Genomic DNA, 19,523 nt, shown 5'->3' on the forward strand with positions numbered 1-19,523 from the left:
AATGTTTTAGTCCACAAATTCATTGACTGACATCTGGGCAGTTTTAGTGAACACCTTTACTCTCACCACTCAGGGGCAGAGGCAGGCAGATTTCTGAATTCAAGGCAAAGCTGGTCTACAAAGAAAGTTCAAGACAACTGGGGCTACACAGAGAACTGTCTCAGAGAAAAACATGTATTGACTGAGATGGTCTTTAAACTGCTGTTCTTCAGAAATCAAAGAATCATTTTGAAATGTTATACTTGCTGAATGTCTAATGCACCGTGACCTAAAGAGAATCCCTAGAAGATTCAGATCCAAAGATAAGTTGTGCATTGAAGTAATTTAATTATTCTTGTAGGTTTTAGCAAACCAATCATAGTAATCTAGAAAGATATCCCTGTTGATGATTTAATCAGAATTTCTCAGTTATTGCTACCCTCTCTCAATACTGACACATATTTTCTTTATTGATAAATAAAAATATCTTAAAATCTTAGCAGCTATGGAGTTGCCTCTCTCTCTGAAGGTGATCTTTCCTTTGGGAGACTTGTCAGGTCTGTCTCCGCTTGAGCAAAAGGCTTACTTCCTGAGAAGTTCAAAAGGGAGGGGTAGCTCATTCAAATACTCAGGAGACAGAATAAGATATTGTGGACTGTCATACAGAGACACTTACCTTTGAGAACTTTCCTGATTTTTTTTGCTTTATTTTAAATTTACTCTTCTAAAAGATAAAGTATCTGTTTGTTTTTATTGTCAAGGTAGAGATATCTTAAAAGGAAGCTGTTTTATGTGTTGTTTGAGATTTTTTTGTTTTGATTTGTTTTATTAATTTGGGGAGGTGTTGTTTGTTTGATTATTTGGTCAAATTCCAGTCAAGCAGATGCTTGCCGTTAGAGAGACAGTTGGAACATCAGTATGGGAAACCCCTTTTCCTTTTTAATCTGTCTTTATTCATTTAGCAACAGCACATGAAAATCCAGCCAGTCACATTTTAGGATGCAATTTAGCTGTAGCATTTGCATCTTACTATTTTCTTAGCATATAATTATAGGTTTGCTGTCAGATCATTCAACAAAAAGATTTTTCTCATGTGTCCATAGTTAATGGGATGAAGTGGCCCTCCATTTGGCAAGTACTGAAGTAGAACAGGATGATTAATTTCTCTACAGCTGGTCCACCTTTTTTTAGTAAGGTGTAACTGTACAGTTTGCATTCTAATTCCTTTGTGCAGTGAACAATTTGCATGCATTAAATGATCCTTGTTATTTCCTATAATTAGAGTGTAACCACATAAGTATAGGAAATCATTGAAGGATCCCACACATGAGCTAATTAATGCCTTATTGTTAAGACCCACCCAAATAATAGAGAATGGACAAATGAGAGAGTTGCATGCAGCAGACTGGATGCTCTTCTTTTTGTTCTGCGTTATAAGGTCATGTATGCCTCTTTATTGAATACACATCCATCCTGCATGCAAATGGGAACCAAACTGATTACCTCCAAGCGCACAGAAAAGGTAGGGGGAATAGTAATTTTTGCAGTATCATTCAAAGAAGAAATAGCCTCTAGTATTCATAAAACATTAGCTATAAATAAAAAGTTGTCTTTGTCATATTAAAATTCCCAAAATTTTTAGAAAGAAAAAATCATATTTTGTGAAAGATATATGATTACAATTATATTAATGTTGATATTAAATAAAGTAAATCATATCTGATCATATAATAACATTTAACATCTGTCTCTCTCTGTGTATATGTGTCCCACTCTTTCTCCCTTCTCTCTCCTTCCCTCCCTCCCATCTCTCTGCCTCCTTCTCTCTCCTACAAAAGTTTTGGGATAGAAATGAAACAAGCAGTTGTCAATGGCTATGACATTGGTTGATGAGTGGAATACAGTCTCTAGCTAATTGCAAAGAGCTTTAAATTGTATGTTAAAAGAACTAGGGAGACTAATTTAGGGTGTACTCTTCAGGGAACTCTCGCATTGTTTTTGCCTGATCTATTGCTAAATAAAGACATAGAAGGATTAATCAAGGAGAAAATGTTTTCATTTTTGTTTTATTTTGTATAGCCAATAAGCACACTATTCTCAGTTCCTATGTCTATCTGTCTGTCTGTCTGTCTGTCTGTCTGTCTGTCTGTCTGTCTGTCTCTCTCTCTCTCTCTCTCTGTTTCTGTGTGTGTGTGTGTGTGTGTGTGTGTGTGTGTGTGTGTGTTTATATTCATGTATACTGATTTTTTGGTATCATGAGGGATTTGCTCCAAGATCAATACTGATCAAAAAATTAATTATGTTCTTCTGAGTGAGGCAACCCAGACCCAGAAAGACAAACATGGTATGTACACACTTGTAAACAAATATTAAATGCAAATCAAAGGAAAACCAGCCTATAGACCATGACACCAGAGAAGCTAGGTAACAAAGAGAACCTTAAGAGAGACATACATGGAAGGGGAAATAGACAAGGTGTCCTGAGAATATTGGGAACATGGGGGTGGTAGGAGAAGGGAGGACAAAAGGGGAGGGGAGGATGTGGCAAGGGGAGAAGGGGAGAGGGGAGAGAACATGTGGGAACAGGATGGTCAAGATGGGGGAAGGACAGAGAGGGCGAGTAAGGAAAGAGATATCTTGATTGACAGAGTCATGGTGGGGATAAAACAAAACCTGGCACTAGGGATATTCCCAGGAATCAACAAGTATGACCCCAGAGAAGACCCTAAGCAGTAGTGGAAAGGGTGCCTGAACTGGCCTTTCCCTGTAATCAAATTGATGACTGTCTTCATTGTCATCATAGAACCTTCATCCAGCAACTGACGAAAGCAGATGCAGAGATTCACAGCTAAGCACTGGACCAAGCTCCCAGAGTCCAGTCTAAGAGCGGCAGGAGAGAAAATATCGGGAAAACCCACAGAAACAGCTGCCCTGAGCTAGTGGGAGCTCACTGACTCTGTACTAACAGTGGGGGAACCTGCATAGGCCCAAACCAGGCCCTCTGAATATGGGTTATAGTCATGTGCCTTGGGCAGTCAGTGGGGCTACTGGCAGTGTGATCAGGATTTATCCCTCATGCTTGAACTGGCTTTTTGGAGCCCATTTTCTTTGAAGTAATCCCTTACATAGCCTAGATATAGGAAGAAGAGGGCCTTGGTCCTGCCTCAAAGTAATGTGACAGAATTTGTTGACTCCCAGTTGGAAGCCTTATCCTCTCTGAGGAGTGGATAGAGGGTGGGGTGGGGAAGAAGATGGAGGGAGCAGGAGGAGGGAAGGGATTGGGAACTGGGATTGATATGTAAAATGAGAAAAGATTGTTGTAAAAAAAATTAATGATGTTCAGCTACACTTCATAAAATTGTGTGACACTTGTATATAATCTATAAAAGGCCTACCATATATTTAAATTATCTCTGAATTACTTAAATATTTATCATAATGAAATGTATTGGGAATGATGGCAAGATAGTGTCTACATATTCATTATTGCATTATAAATTGCATTATAAAAAACTTTTAATTTTTAAGCTATATTTGTTGGACTTACAAAGAATCCCACAAATGCAGAAGGTCAGTTGTGTTAGGTAATATGTACATATTCAAGTGGTATATTCTATATACTCATGTCTCATGCAACAATTAAATTATATGCACAAATATATTACATTATAAAGTAAAGATTACACATTCAAGAATTGTTTAGTTACAAACAGATAATTCAGTGTGCAGACAAACCCTCTTTAAAGGATTAATTTATCACAGAATACAAAATTAATATAATAAAATTTAAAAAGTTTACAATTTCTTTCTTAACAATTTTTAAGATATCATAATTGTTAGATTATAACAATTCATCAGTTAATTCAATGGTTAGAAAATGACAGTGTATTTATTTCAAGGGAATTGTTTACTGTGCAGAGAATTTAAGATATGGTAACACAGTAGCTTTTGTAAATAACATAGAAAACAAGATATTACAAATTATCTCCATAGTGATTTGATAAATATGTTTTTTTTTAAAAAAATTATTTATTTATTTATTTATTTTTCCATTCAAAAATTTATACTTCCTCCCCTCCTCCCATTCCCCTCCCGCTTGCCCCACTCACACTCCTCCCTTCTCCACCACTCTTAATGAGGGCAGGGAACCCTGCCCTGTGGAAAGTCCCTTGCCTCCCCTCCCCCTACATCCAGGCCTAGGAAGCTTTGCATCTAAATAGACTAGGGTCCCAAAAAGCCAGTACATGCAGTAGAAACAAGTACCAGTGCCTTTATCAATGACTTCTCAGTCAGCCCCCATTTTCAGCCACATTCAGAGAGTCCAGTCTGATCGCATGGTGTATACTCACTTATTAGTGGACTCTAAACATAAACAAAGGACATTAAGTCTACAGTTTGCAAGCCTAGAGGAGCCAAATAACAAGGTGAACCCAAAGAAAAGCATATATAGATTCTCCATAGATTCCTGGAAAATGGAAGCAAACAAGATTGCTGGGCAAAAGTTGGGAGCATGGGGGTGGTGGTAGGGGTGGGGGTGGGGTTGGGGGAATAGGAGCAGGGGAGAGAAAGGGAGGAAGGAATGACTGGTGAGAGCTTGGTGGAGTGGGAGGGTGGAGATGGAGGATGGGCAGATATAGGAGCAGGGAAGAAGATGCCTACATTAAGGGAGCCATTTTAGGGTTGGTAAGATAAATATATGCTTAAAAATAATACATTAGCTGTAATGAAAATGAAAAAAGGTTTTAAGAACAGCATTTTTAAAGCAGAAGTCTTGGCTTAATGTCTTATTCATTTTTGCTTTTGCATAGAAGGACTCTGAAACGAAGCAGAGGAATGAAGCATAACTAAGGAGCACCAGCCTTCCTGGAAGCTCTGCATTTGGAGTTCAGACCTCAACTGGGATGCTCCTTTCCTCCCTCTGCCTCCCAGGTTCAGTGGTCTCACCAGTGGCCTCAGACTCCCGAAAGCAGTCTTCTGTCCTCTGTTATTTTCCAGCAGAAAGCCACCCGAAGCAAGTCAAGGTCTCTAGGATCAAGAATTCCAAAATTAAGCTTTCCAGTATCTGTTGGAGAACACTAACTTCTCCATTGATGATCATTAATGTCTGCATTTTTTACCTGAGCAATTTTAGTGTTCCCTTTGCAGGTGAACTGAAGTCTCTATAGTTTCAGTCTGAGGTCTCAAATATATGCAGGCATGATCTACTTCATTACAGTAGTCCTCCTCCCATTTTAAGACCACGGATGTGAGTTGATTCAGATCGTCTCTGGGCATTGCTGACACTAATGTACATGGTTCTCCAGTCACCTTTCTTCATGGCTTCATGGCAAGCTTAGCAGCTTAATTTTCTAGAAACTACTTAAGGACAGAATTTTAATTCATTCATTTTAGGCTCTTCTAGTGTGTGTTGAATGTGAAATGTCCATCATGAACATCTCTTTGAACATTCAATTTGTAACTGGTGGCACCGTTTGGGAAGCTGTGGAATCTGTAACTGTTGGCACTGTTTGGGAAGCTGCAGAACTTTCATGGAGTGGGGCTTCACTGCAGGGAGCAGACGACTGCAGAAAGATCCTGGGTTGTGTATTTAGCACTGGTTCCTCTCTACCATGACCACCGGCATGTGTAGGTGTAAGCAAACCATCATTGCCTTTTTCTGTTCAGCAGTCTCTGGGTCTCAGAAAGATGCATCTTGCTGATTCAGGTTCTCTCACTACTTGGACATTTTTCTGGTGAGAAACTGTTTCTCAGTTCATTCAGTTTTTCCCCAACTCAACCAGCAGTCTTTCTTCTCGCTCAGAACTGAATGATAGACACTACCCTTCAGCATCAAAACATAAATTACTAATATACTTATACATTCTTAGATTTTAATAACTCTTTTACTTGAACTATAATAAACATAAGTGAGAAATCTTTCTTTTTCTCACCATCTAACTTCATAAATTCCTTGGAAAATTTTTATTTAGCAAGTATCTAATAAATACAGACTAGTTCTAGAGTCCTAGGATAACTTTTTGTAAAATCTTCCCAACAGTGTACTTCATGAGCTTAGGCTATTGTGTTTAAGCCTCAGAAACCTCGTTCATACTTCAGTAAAATATGGTTGACACTTCTGGTTAATGGAAGACTTGGGGACTGTATTTCAACAACAAAATGCTATAGTAAATAAAATCCAGATTCTAGCGGGACAAAACAATAAAGATTTATTTCTTGCTCATTAAATAGCCTCATGCAGATGCTTGACAGGGTTCTTTGTAGGACTCAACTCCCTGTTGCGTTATTACTTACCATATGTGGAGATCGCTGGGGTCCACACAATGTCTGTACCAGTACCAGCACAGTCAAAAGAAAGGGATTTTGTAAGATTTTATGGACTAAAACACTCTGCTTTACAGTGAGTTGTTTGAACTGTACAATGTAGCCTTCTGATATGTTAGAGAAGGCTAGGAAACAGAAATCCAAGATAATCACTGTCACCATAGGTTGGAACTTGAAGATCCTCCTAGTATTGTTGAAAGCCTTGCGATTCCAGGAAGACAGTAATGAATTTACTTTTCAAACATCACAGAAAAACATTGCTTTAAAATTTGGGAGATGTAGACACAAAGGCTGTTGATCATTCTCGCCATAGGTTCTAGGATGAACTAAGTTTACTGTTGTAAAGAATATTCCAGAAGTGAAAAGTGTGAAGAGTGTGCTTTATCTCCATCACACCGTGTGAGGGGGAGGCAAAGGAATGGGTCAACATTCCTTCTGAAAAACTTTGCAATGACCCAATAGAGAGAAATAAAGACAGTATCTTCATTGCTCCTAATGTGTTTGACCCCATCCTATTCCATCTTTACATGTTTAAATCACCTTTTGTTGTCATAAGGAGCTGTATCTCCCAAGGGACTTGGTTTTATTTCTTGCATTAATAATTTTAAAATCTCTTACATCAGCTTTTCATAAGAATTACAGGTTGATCCCTGGCATTGAAACCTGGAATAACTACATTTTACACTTTGTTAATTCTCAGTTGACAGAAGTCTCCTTTAAATCCATGGTTAGTAGTAAAAAGGAAACTGTAGTAGTGCACACGAGTTTTTCCTTGCGCCGCCAGCTCACAAAAAATGACACAAAGACTTTTAATTATGAAAGCCTGGCCGATAGCTTACATTTGTTTCTAACTAGCTCGTACGACTTAAATTAAACCATTTTTTTAACTTATATGTTGTTATGTGACTCGTGGCTTTTACTTCTTCTGCATATATGTTCTTTCTGTGTCTGGCTGTTGACTCCTTCTCCTTTCTTCTTCTTGGAGCTCTCTCTGCCTGACAGATGTTCAGCTTTTTATTAAACCAATCAGAGTGACACATATTATCAGTGTACTAAAAGATTATTCTACAACCTCACTTTCTTACTACTATTTACTTTCCCCTACATTACTGGTTTCACATGTGTTTTTCAGGTGTGTGTTATGTGTATGTGGATAGTGTACATATATGCAGAGACCATTGAGGGTCAGATATTTAATTCTGTTATTGCCCACTTTATTTCTCTGAGATAAAATCAAGTTGATTGCTTCCAGCTTTTTGAATAACTCACAGACTTTTATTGCTTCCTACAAATATTCTGAAACCTCATTCACATGCCCATATCCCCACGCCTAAAGACCAGAAGGTATGGGTTTCCTTAGGTGCCCCTCAATAGAAGAATGGTTAAAAAAGGTGTGGAACATATACACATTAGAGTTTTACTCAGCGGTAAAAAACAATGACATCTTGAATTTTGCATGCAAATGGATGGAAATAGAAAACGCTTTACTGAGTGAGGTAAGCCAGACCCAAAAAGAGGAACACGGTATGTATTCACTCATAAGTGGATTCTAACCATAATTAAAGGTCTTTGAGCCTATTATTCGTGATCCTAGAGAAGCTAAATAAGAAGATGAACCTGATGAAGAATGCTACATTCTTAACCCATATCTACAACTTAGTGAAAATGTTCAGGGTCCTTCTGAATCTCCTGGTAGGACCAATATACTTGCCAGAAATGATTCCCATCCACAGTTTCACATGTTGCTAGTCTTGGCTAACAGTCTAGCGATGACTGTCTCATGTCAGACAGGCTAAGAATCTGGTGGCTCTTCTGTTCACAAACTGGATGTCTCAGAAGTCCCAACCTGGCACTGAAGGCCTGGCACACTCTTGTGAAGCTGCTGATCTTCGTTCTCTGATGAATCCTGAAGCTTGTTCTAATACTGACAAGGGAATGCCTTAGCAGCAGCAAGGATGAACTTGACAGTAAGAGAGAACAAGAAGACAGAAAGCAAACCTTCCTTTTTCCATGTCCTGTATCTAGGATGCCACCATGTACTATAGCTCAGATTTAAGGGAGTCTTCCTGTTTCAAATAAACGAATTAAGAAATTTCCTCACAGGAGCACCCAGCCACCTGTTAGGTGATTCTAACAAAGTTAACAGCCAAAATCAGTCATTGCAACCACTAAAAAGACGAAAAGAAAAACAAGTGGAACATTTATGAAGGTTGTTTATGTTTGAAAAATGCAGCTTTCGTTGAGCTCATTCCCTCAAGATGATTTTGGATATAGTAGGTGGGAATGCATGGGGAGAACACTCAGAGGTCATCAAGGTATAAAATAGAAGTTAGATATATAGGAGAGGACATGGGGCAAGATGCTGAGAAAGCTGAGCTTTACCGCTAGGCTTCACCCAAGAGCATCCAGCCACATTCAGTAGAAAATGCCATTTAGCATGCCGATGAATTTAAAGCATACTCTTATTTATTACCATGTTTTCTTCTATTTTTAAGCAGAAAAAAACTTACAACGTTTCATAAAAATTAGTTAAGTTATCATAGAAGTGAGTAGAATGAAATAATGGGAAACCCATTCTTATTTTTAACCTTTTATTGATTCTTTATGAATTTCACATCATGTACTCAAATCTCATTCATCTTCCTGTCTCTCCACATACGTTCTAAACCCCCACACCTGAAAAAAAAGCAAACAAACAAAAGCTCACCATTGAAGCGGTGATATGTTAAAGATACCCTTTAGCCCAATCAGCATTCTTTCAAATCTGCATTGCTATGAGTTATTGGTCTGATTCAAGGTCTCTGGCTTCTGCTACACTATCAATACTGAATCCTCACCAGGGCTCCTCTTGGATAATCTTGTTATTGCCTTATGTCATGGAGATCTTTCAGTTTTGGATCTAGAGGCCCTACTTCTTCACTTGCCCCAGCAGTTCACAGATGGATAAATGTTGAAATCCCCTCTTCAACAGCACTGGTGAGCTTCAGGTGGAACAAGACAATCTCAAGCAAAAAGGGAAAAGAACAAGTTGTAAACTCATGGATATGCAGACGTGACGTCATACACCTATAATCCCAGCTACTCGGGAGCGTGAGACTAGTTTGTGAATCCGATGCTGGGCCAAGTAACATTAGTAAAATACCACTTTAATATTTTATGTATACATATACAACAATATGAAAGAATATATACTTGGGTTGGAAGTGGTAGAAGTTTCTCTAGGTCAGAAATGATTTCAAGAAACTACACACCAGTAGATTGAATATTGTATTTTTTAATTATTATTTATTTATTCATTTATTTATAAAAATTTCCACTTTCTCTCCTCCTCCCAATACCCTCCCATTCCCCCTAGTTGCTCTCCTCCTCCCTCTCCGGTTCTAAGAGCAGTCAGGATTTCCTGCCCTGTGGGAAGTTCAAGTTCTTCCCCCCTCCCTCCAGGTCTAGGAAGGTGAGCATCCAAACAGACTAGGATCCAAAAAGCCAGTACATACAGACGAAACAAGACCCAGTGCCATTGTCAATGGCTTCTCAGTCAGCCCCCATGTCAGCCACATTCAGAGAATCCGGTTTGATCACATGCTCGTTCAGTCCCAGTCCAGCTGGCCTTGGTGAGCTCTCATTAGATCAGTCCCCTTGTATCAGTGGGTGAACGCACCCCTCGTGGTCCTGACCTCCTTTTTCATGTTCTCCCTCCTTCTGCTCCTCATTTGGACCATATGATCATTTCATTAGATGCTGAAAAAGCATTTGACAAAATTCAACACTCCTTTATCATAAAGGTGTTGGAGCGATTGAGGATACAAGGATTAAACCTAAATATAATAAAAAGCCGACAGCTAACATCAAATTGAATGAAGAGAAACTCAAAGCCATTCCACTAAAATCAGGAACACAACAAAGCTGTCCACTCTCTCCATACCTCTTCAATATAGTGCTTGAAGTTCTAGCAATAGCAATAAGACAACATAAGGGGATCAAGGGGATTCGAATTGGAAGGGATGAAGTTAAACTTTCGTTATTTGCAGATATGATAGTGTACATAAGTGACGCCAAAAACTCTACCAAAGAACTCCTACAGCTGATAAACACCTTTAGTAATGTGGCAGGATACAAGATCAACTCCAAAAAATCGGTTGCCCTCCTATACACAAAGGATAAAGAAGCAGAGAGGGAAATCAGAGAAACATAACCTTTCACGATAGCCACAATAGCATAAAATATCTTGGGGTAACTCTAACCAAGGAAGTGAATATTGTATTTTTGAGAGAATACTGAATCCTAACCACTAGATCATGGGGTTGGGGCACAGGGATGAGTGTTTTCAGTCTAAGATTCAGACCATGCTACCTTACCTGGGGGGCATTTCTCTTCCAGGACTAGTCAACTCCTAGAAGCAGAGAAATGGGTTGAATCAATATGTTAGAGTTAGTCAATAAGAGGCTAGAACAAATGCACCAAACAGAGTTTAAATGAATACAATTTGTATGTAATTATTTTGGGTGTAAACTAGCTGGGTAGACAGGTGCCGGGAACGCAGCCTGCTGCTCCTTTTGCAACAGAAATGGGTTTAATTGTGATGTTTTCATTCTTATGTAGCATTGTACTTTGTTTGACCGGTTTTCAAAGCCAATTTTGAAAACATCTTTGGTGTTCTTCACATTTCAATGATGAGGTCCTTTCTAATTTCCTGGACTTTTATTATTTTTATTATTGTCTGTTCACAGTAAGGTCAGTGAAGCCCATGGGTAAATGAGTTCTTGGCCTCACAAACCTGGATATGAACAAATCAGGTACCTTTTTTACCCCCTGAAACATTCAAAATAGGATATCTTTGCCTCTCTTCATTTCTGACCTATCCCCCAACTCTGGTACATTTTAGTTGAAAATCATTCCCTGTTTCTGAAAAGTAGAGCCCTGTCAGCATCATATCTAATTTCTGTTTGGAAATCTTCCACGATCTAGAACCAGAGTCCACCTCAGTCCCACCAGTGACTTTGGCTGCTTCTGCTGGAGCCTGGAGCTCAGTATCAGCCTCTTGCCTCTGATAGATCTCTTGCTTTCTAAGACTGACCGCTTGTGTCTGCCAAACACCTCAGAGCTCTCCGTGCCCTGCCCTTAAGTTCTTGACTGTCTGCCTGTCTCCTGGAATTAACTACAGACATTTCTCGTGGGGAAAAAAAGCCAGTGGCCCTCTCTCTACAAGCTTAATGCTGAGCACTCCACACGCCTGGGTCAGTGAGAGGGCATCCATAGAAAAGATTTTATTCTTGATCATATTGCTGAATAAAATTTACTCCACCCAACCAGAAATTAAAATACCAATGTGCTGGTTAGTTGTATGTCAACTTGCCACAGGCTGAAGTCACCTAAGAAGAGGGAACCTCAATTAAGAAAATTTCCTAATTACTGATTGATAAAAAAAGGGCCCAGTCCATTTTCAGTGGTCCTGGGTTCTATAAGAGAGCAGGCTGAGAAAGATATGGAGAACAAGCCAGTAAGCAGCATTCATCCATTTCCCTTGTATCCACTCCTGCCTTTAGGTTCTTTCTTTCTTGGCATTCCTGTCTTCCTTAAATGATGGACAGTGATGTGAAACTGTATGTCAAAACATCTTTTCCTCCCCATTTTGCTTTTTGTCATAGCATTTTATCACAGAAATAGTAACCGTAACTAAGACAACTGGTAATTTTAGAATGTTGTCTGAGTGGTTAAATTTGATAATACATTAATTTAAAATATATTCATGCAATACCTCCTACTTGTATCCATAGGCTGCCGATAATATCTGATACAACCTGACAAAGCCTGGTTAATTTAAAACGCATGGCATTGTTTGGACAGAGAAAAATGCAGAGCAGATGGAGGTTTTTTTTCAAAAATGTAAAATCTGACTTTAGTCAGTCCCTTATTTATATGTCTTGCTTATCATTTTCACATCTGTGCCAGAATGAGGCTCCAAAATGTCAATGATATGAAAAAGAACAAGGAAGTTGTCCTTGGAGATTCTCATTTGAGGGCAGGTATGAAGGAATCTGGAGAAAGTTACCTGAAGAAGGCACTGCCAGGGGAAAGGACAACTGTCCCTAGGAAATACTATTTTCTGAAGATTTCTTCAGTGGGCTTCCAGAGCATTGTGCTGTATAATTAACAGGTGACTGAGAATCGGTATGAAGGCATCAAGAGATTTACTGTGTCTGACAGATCATTATTCCGTATTCTATTCTTATTTTTTTTTTTAAAAAAAAAACCTTTTTATTGATTCTTTGTGGAGTTCACATCATGTATCCCAATCCCATTCATCTCCCATTCTCCTTACTTCAGCCCTCTGTCCTTGCCACCTCCCCCCAAAACAAAATTTAAAAATAAAACCAAAGAATAAAAAAAATCAAACCAAACAAATAAAAACAAATAAGAAAAAAAATTGCATCATGAAAGCTGTAGTGTGACCCGATGAATCACACAGCATCGTCTTTAGTCCGTTCATCTTAACTTGTAAGTGCTAATAGCGATGAGTCATTGCTCTGGTCTTCGGGCTTCTGCTACCGATACTGAACATTCACTGGGACTCCTTTTGGTTATCCTAGTACAGCTTCATATCTGCAGATCCACCCCCTTAACATGCTCCGACAGTTCACAGATGAGGTGAATGTTGAGGAAGGCTGTCTCATATTCCTGGTTCTGGGCATGGGTAGTAGCTGGGTTGGTCAGCCTGCCAGCTGTCCCTCATCATCACTCTCCAGCAAGCTCTGCCCTGGCTAGCTCCTCCCGTGTTTCAAACAGCAAGGAGCGGCAAAAATTTGCCTGCTCTCACACCTGCGGTTCCAGCTCACCAGCACTCACACCACTAGGGCCAGCTCTAGTTGGCTGCTCAGGCGAAGTGCAGGGCCTCCTCTCAGGCTGTGCACTTGGTGAGGGTCGGGGCCAGCTCTTCTGTTCTCATGCTGTTCAACCTGTCATAGGTGACAATGGTTAAGAGAGGCGTATCTTCCTTACCCTTGCCATTCCGCGTCATACCAGGGAGGGGTGGGGGCAGCTGTCCTGCTGTCAGGCATACAGGTCCAGCTCACTTGCACCCCCACCAACAGGGTTAGCTCTAGTGTGCTACATAGGCAAGGTGCCATGGCAGCTTTCGCTCGCCTGCATGCTGTAGTTTGTGAGAGGCAGGACCAGTTCTCCCACTAAGTGACCTCAGGTCACCTGCCACAGGCATAGAGGGTCAGAGGGAGGTCATCTCTCCTTTGCCCACTCAACCATATGGCAGATGAAGGGCATCAGATTACCTATGCCTTCTTACCCGTATCTCCATCAACAGCATCAGCTCTGTTACTATGCTGCTTGAGCTAGGTGCCAGGCTTCAAGAGTACTGCAGCCAGTGAGAATCAGCATCAATTCTCCTGCTCTCATGATCATGGGACCAGTTTTTCTGCCCTGCAGTAGGTGGCAAGGGGCAAGGGGTGAGGAGCAAGGGGAGTATTTCTCCCTTGCCACACCATCACATGACACCATGAGGCTAGCTCCTCCACTTCTGCTTATTCAGAGTCAGCTGACCAGAATCCCCACCAACAGGGGGCACCTCTACCTCACTGCCCTGGGGATGTGCAAGGCCTGCTCTCCAGGGGGGTGCAGTTGGTGAGGGTGGGGCCAACTCTGTGAAGCCCTAACCTCACTGCTTTTTTGAAGACGTAAGTCACAAAACAATCCCACACCAGTTTGGAATTATGATTAATAAAAAGGTTATTTATTTAAAGGAAAAACTTACAGATCACCGTCCTAGACGACAGCCCTCTGCAGGACCAGGAAAAGGAGTCTAATAACCGGAAGCAGAGTCCGAAGCAAGAGAGAGAGCTTGAAGCCTTAATGGAAAGCAGGGCATCTACCTCAGTCTGTTTCTCACCACACTTGCCTCTCCTAAAACAACATTAGTTTGGGGGGTAAGAACACAAGATACAAACTTGAAGGAGAAGAATTACAGTATTTGGATTATAGAATAATAGAATGATGATTTGCCTCGTACTCATTCACCATAATGGTGCCTGGGAGGGCTCAAGGAGGAAGTTCTTTCTGCCCCAAGTCTTCAGAACTGGAGCAGAACTGTGCTTTTCTTCTGGAGTTCACATCAGTCTATTATTCTATATGAACATTGTCATTCTACTGTGCCTTTTGTTGCTCAGATAGCTTTAATCATGAGGCATGGGGCAACTGATGCTATAGTCCAAATACTTTAATTCTTCCCTCTCAAGTTTGTATCTTGTGATCTTAACCAAGGTAATGGTGTTTTAGGAGATGGTGAGCTCACTAGACCAGATCTGCCATAAATGGCACTAGTGTTATTACAAAAAAGGAGCGAGAGACCACATTGACTATTTCCTATCACATGAGAACACAAGAAGTTAATAGTCCGCATCTTAGAAGTAGTCACTCAGTAGACCTGTTAATGCTGATGCCCCAATAATGAATTTCCAAGGTCCTACAACTATAAGAAACAAACTTTTATTGTTTATACCCAGACTAGACTATTTTGTTAGAGTAGACTGAATGGACTAAGGTAAATCAACTGGAGTTTGAAAACAATAGAATGATATAACAGTAGGGAGGCCTTTCATTTTTCTGATCGCAAAAGTAGTCTGTTAGGAATATCAAAGAATTTTTCATCATGGATTCCAATTATTTTATCTGTTAGAAGTTGTTTATTTCTTAACTTAATTATCAGTTCCAACTATGGACTGTCTTTTATTCTACAATGCTTTTTCTTGACTCCTAAACACAAAGACAAAATCCCATCACCAGAAAACTTATGGGGAGGTGGATATGCTTCCATTGAGCTCCTCGGAGACACAAACACGCATCTCCTCCTCCTTACTTGGGTGCTTGAGCTATGTGATGCCACTTAGTAGAGATGCTGATTGGCAGCTAAAATGCCTAGAATCTAGAGTACATATACAATTTAACTATTACATTTTGTTACAAAATTAAAAATTCATGTAATGTGACTGATTCTTTTTTAAAAATTAACAACAAATAAGCATCCATACCACATTCAATGTTTTACTTGAATCAGCTTTATCTCCTTTGTATGCTCTTAGGAAAAAAAATAATTGAAACATTTATATAAAAAGAACATCGTTTAAGTTGATGTATGTTTTTATTTTAAGATTAGAGCTCAAATTTTTAAAATTAATATGACAGCTAATTATCATCTTCTGATTATGGAAGCGCAAAACATCCCCAAACCAAACAAAAACAACAAAGCAAGGTGACTATTCCAGTGAAGGCAAAATGACCTCTGGTATAAAATAATCAGGAAGGTGGTGGCTTATACAGAAGTGGCTCTAGTTCATCAGGGACCAAAACAGTGTGCATTGGGTGGGAAATGTACAAAAAGTAGTGGTGGTAGTGGTTGTGGAGTGTGTGTGCATGTGTGTGCATATGTGGTGCGGGAGAATTGTCTGTATTCTGTCAATCATGTTTTAAATAAACGCTGACTGACCAGGCAGGAGGTATAGGCAGTATAGAACTCTCTGGGAGTTCAAGGATAGCCTGGTCTACAGAGGGAGTTCCAGGACAAAGATATGCAGAGAACCTGTCTCAAAAATCCAAAAGTAAAAATAAAAGAAGTAGAGGTTAAAATAAAACTGAATAAAGATGGAAAATATACAGAGAATCTCGATACTGTATGTTTATATGCTCTCTTTAAATCGTTTGAATGCTGAGGAAGGAGCATCATCTGCTAAAAGATATTTGCTTATAAATGCTGCAGAATTAATCCAAGATAGGTATTTTGAAAATACCTTGGCTTCAAAATTGAAGTCAAAAGGTATGTTACTTTGGAGAAGAGATTTTGATTTTGTTTCCACAGAAAATGAGAGGCTTTGGATTTATTCAGAGTTAAGAAAAATCATCTTTGACCAAGGGAAACCACCTGAGCAATCTCCGGTAGGAACAGATGGCCCAGATGTCTTAGTTCTTCATCTAGAACAGGTTCAAGACTGCTGCCTGAGATGATCAAGACTCACAGGATACTTCAGTCAGGACTTGATCATAACTCTAAATTTTCTTTAGGGCCCCATAAGATTATCAGTGCCCCCAGCCAGCAGGAAGTAGCCTGGAATACTACGCCCACATTCCCAAAAAATGGACTATGGATATTTTCCTTTGTTTTCTTAAAAAAGAGGAGGAAGTAGTGCGGGAGAATTGTCTGTATTCTGTCAATCATGTTTTAAATAAAACGCTGATTGGTGAGGCAGGAGGTATAGCGGGAAAAACAGACAGGAAGTGGAAATGATGCAAAGAGAGCAGGAGAATTCTGGGGAGGAGGAAGTTGATTCCTCCCACTCCTGCCCAGCTCACCGAAGCAGCAGGATGTGAGCTGCCCTACTGAAAAAGGTACTGAGCCACATGGCTAAAATAGATCAGAAAAATGGGTTAATTAAGATGAGAGAGTTAGCTAATAAGTAGCCTGACCTAAAGGGCCCATCAGCTTTATAACTTACAGAGATTTCAGTGTGATTTTTCTCTGGGACTAAACAGCTGGAGGTACCGGACAGGACATAAACCCCAAATAACAAACAGGCCTCTTCATATTACAATATGTGTGTGTATGTGCATGTATGTATGTGTGTATGCATATGTATAGGTGTGTATGTGTTTATGTATGTATGTGTATATGTATCCGTGTGTGTATGTGCATGTATGTATGCGTGTTTATGTATGTGCATGTGTGTGTATGTATGGGTGTGTATGTGTTTGTGTGTGTGTTGACTGGAAAGCACAGGAGGAGCTATCGTAGCTTGCTTGCTAACACATGTTCTCTGGAACTACCCTGAATATGTTTTAAAATCACAATTTGTTCATTCACTCATTGTATAGGTTTGAGTAAAACAGAGACAAAATGGTGCCTCTCTCCTAAGACTGTGATCAAAATTAAATAAAATAATAAAGAGAAAATGTTTAGAATGTTCTTGACAAGTGTTGAACACCCAGTGAGTACTAAGGCCCTCTTACAAGTGCATCAGCATGAATGAGAGTCATTAAACACAGTCTCATTTCTTTTTAAACTGAGGAAGCCTACAATGACGTGCAGCTTCCAGTATGATGAAAGATAAGGGATCAGTGCCTCTACAGTAAGTGTAGAGAGATTCTCTGAAATACTGCAAAGATATGACAATGTCAAGTTGACTGGGTATGTCAGGTAAGTCCTTTGCTTTCTTCATCCACCACTTGTTTGAGATTGCACAACACTAGATGGCAGTGTAAAATTCCCAATGATGTCTTAAAAAATTCTTTCTGTTCATCACCTAAATATAATACATTGAAAAAAATCCAAATAATCTCATGGAAAATTATCATATAGTTTTATCATTTATGCTCCTAGGTAAATTAAGATAGATCCATTTACAGAGGAAGAAATAATTGCTGGAATTAGTTTACAACTTTTAAATATGCAAGTTTGTGTATGACATATATATATATGTCACATATATATGACATATATATATATGTGCTAAGGGATTCAAATGTTATGAAGAATAACCTTATTTTACTTTTATTATTTTATTTTACTATATTAAGAAAACAAAATTTTGCCAGCACTACAGATGGCTTATGATTTCAAGATAAGTCTTAGTAGCTGTACTAAATGTGTACTGATGAACAGGCTTTGTGAGAGGAACATGCAAGCCTCTTTTTTTCCATGAACATTATTTGAAAATTTTCACATAAAGCAAAGCAAGTTCCTGTAAACATGATGACTTTCAGGTGGAAAAATACAAGATTTATTAACAATGAACAGAATTCAACATGACTAGAGAATAGGATTTGGAGAATATATACTATTAGGTCCAACGTGGTCCTCCAAAATGGTATTGTTGGGGACAATATTCTGAACAGAAGGACTCTGAATTAGTGAATGGAAGAATTACTATTGGGTAAATAGGAACCTGCATTTAGCATTCCTCAGGAATTTTGTAGGGTGGGCTTTTGTTTCCCAGAAAAACCACTGCTTCCTCAGTTCACAGCAATGGTCAACCATCTTGAGCAAGAGTATCTAATTCTGGTTAATTCAGCCTGCATCAGTACAAAGACTTCCATCCTCTGACTATCATATAAAATCTGCTTGTTTTCTTGCCAAATTGCTGTCCTCTTCTCTTGTAGGTAGACCAACAGTTTATTCCCTCAATAAGGTTTCTTTCTACCTGCAAAGTGGTCCAGTAGCCTGGTTTTATGGCAACCTGGCTTACATATACTATGCAGTCAAGCACTTGAATAGATACTGAAGAAAGAAAAGGCAACTTGAGATTTCTCTTATATTTTCATACTTAAATATAGCTTTATCACTATTATGATCTTGCATCATATGGGGGTATGGGCTTAAAACGTCTATGTTAATTTTTTTATGTGTGAGGATCTTAATTACTTGCTAGACCATCTCTCTTTTCTCTGTAAATCAATCTGGATTGATAAACTGTTACAGGCTACCCATACTGCACCAGGCTCCTATATAGCAGGAGGAAAATTGATATGATGCTTTATCTAATGTGCATACTTCTTGTTTAATTATGAATATAAAGAAAAAATGGCTAGGTGGGTTTCTTGGGTCCTGAGTCAACATCTGTACTGCATTTCTAAGGGATAATAGGAAAAAATATAACTGTGAAAGATGTTAATTGTACATGTAAGATAATTACAATGAAGTTTTTCAATTTAAAGGCATCTAACACCGCACTTTCACTTTTTGTTTTCATGAATAGTGGCAAACAATCAGTTGTTGATATCTTTCAATTGTATTTAATTTAACATTTGTTTTACTAATTAGATGCAGTCTTAAGTTTTGGGAGGAAAACCACAGAAACCACCTCTTTTCATCACATTCTGGGCAATAACTATCAGCACCATTTATCACTATTGAGACAAAAGATCACAGTTCACACAGAGTTTGTCACATTTCTACACTGTGGAATATCCAATATCTCTATGCAGTACTGTTGAAAGTGAGTAATTAGGTTCACCATCACTGATAATTGGGGGAGTTGTCTGCATGGGAGAGTTTGTCATCCTTGTTCATTCATTCATTCATTCATTCATTCATTCATATAATTGTGGACTGACAGGTAAGTAAAGAAAACCACAAAAAGTGCCACAACCAAGAAACGCCTAAGCAACCATGATTATGCTAAGGTTCTTTGAAGAAATTTTGGGACAAAGATATGAAGCACAAATGAAGA

The 19,523-nt window shown here is 39.1% G+C and overlaps 1 long non-coding RNA gene across 2 annotated transcripts in view; it reads right to left on the minus strand.

Annotated features, from left to right (window-relative positions):
- LOC146889698 (uncharacterized) overlaps positions 1-19,523 on the minus strand; it is a 62,230-nt gene that overhangs the window by 17,286 nt on the left and 25,421 nt on the right. The window contains exons 3-4 of one of the 2 annotated variants that reach the window (XR_015736684.1): positions 10,656-10,690; positions 9,721-10,038 (exon numbers count right to left, since the gene is read on the minus strand). The exons of the other annotated variant lie outside the window; for it this stretch is intronic. This is a non-coding gene — a long non-coding RNA (uncharacterized LOC146889698). Of the gene's footprint in view, positions 1-9,720; positions 10,039-10,655; positions 10,691-19,523 lie in introns of those variants that run through there. 2 annotated transcript variants of the gene reach the window in all.

The sequence above is a fragment of the Myodes glareolus genome, chromosome 25 (assembly GCF_982192425.1).
Source record: "Myodes glareolus chromosome 25, mMyoGla1.1, whole genome shotgun sequence".
NCBI classification, from domain to species: domain Eukaryota; kingdom Metazoa; phylum Chordata; class Mammalia; order Rodentia; family Cricetidae; genus Myodes; species Myodes glareolus.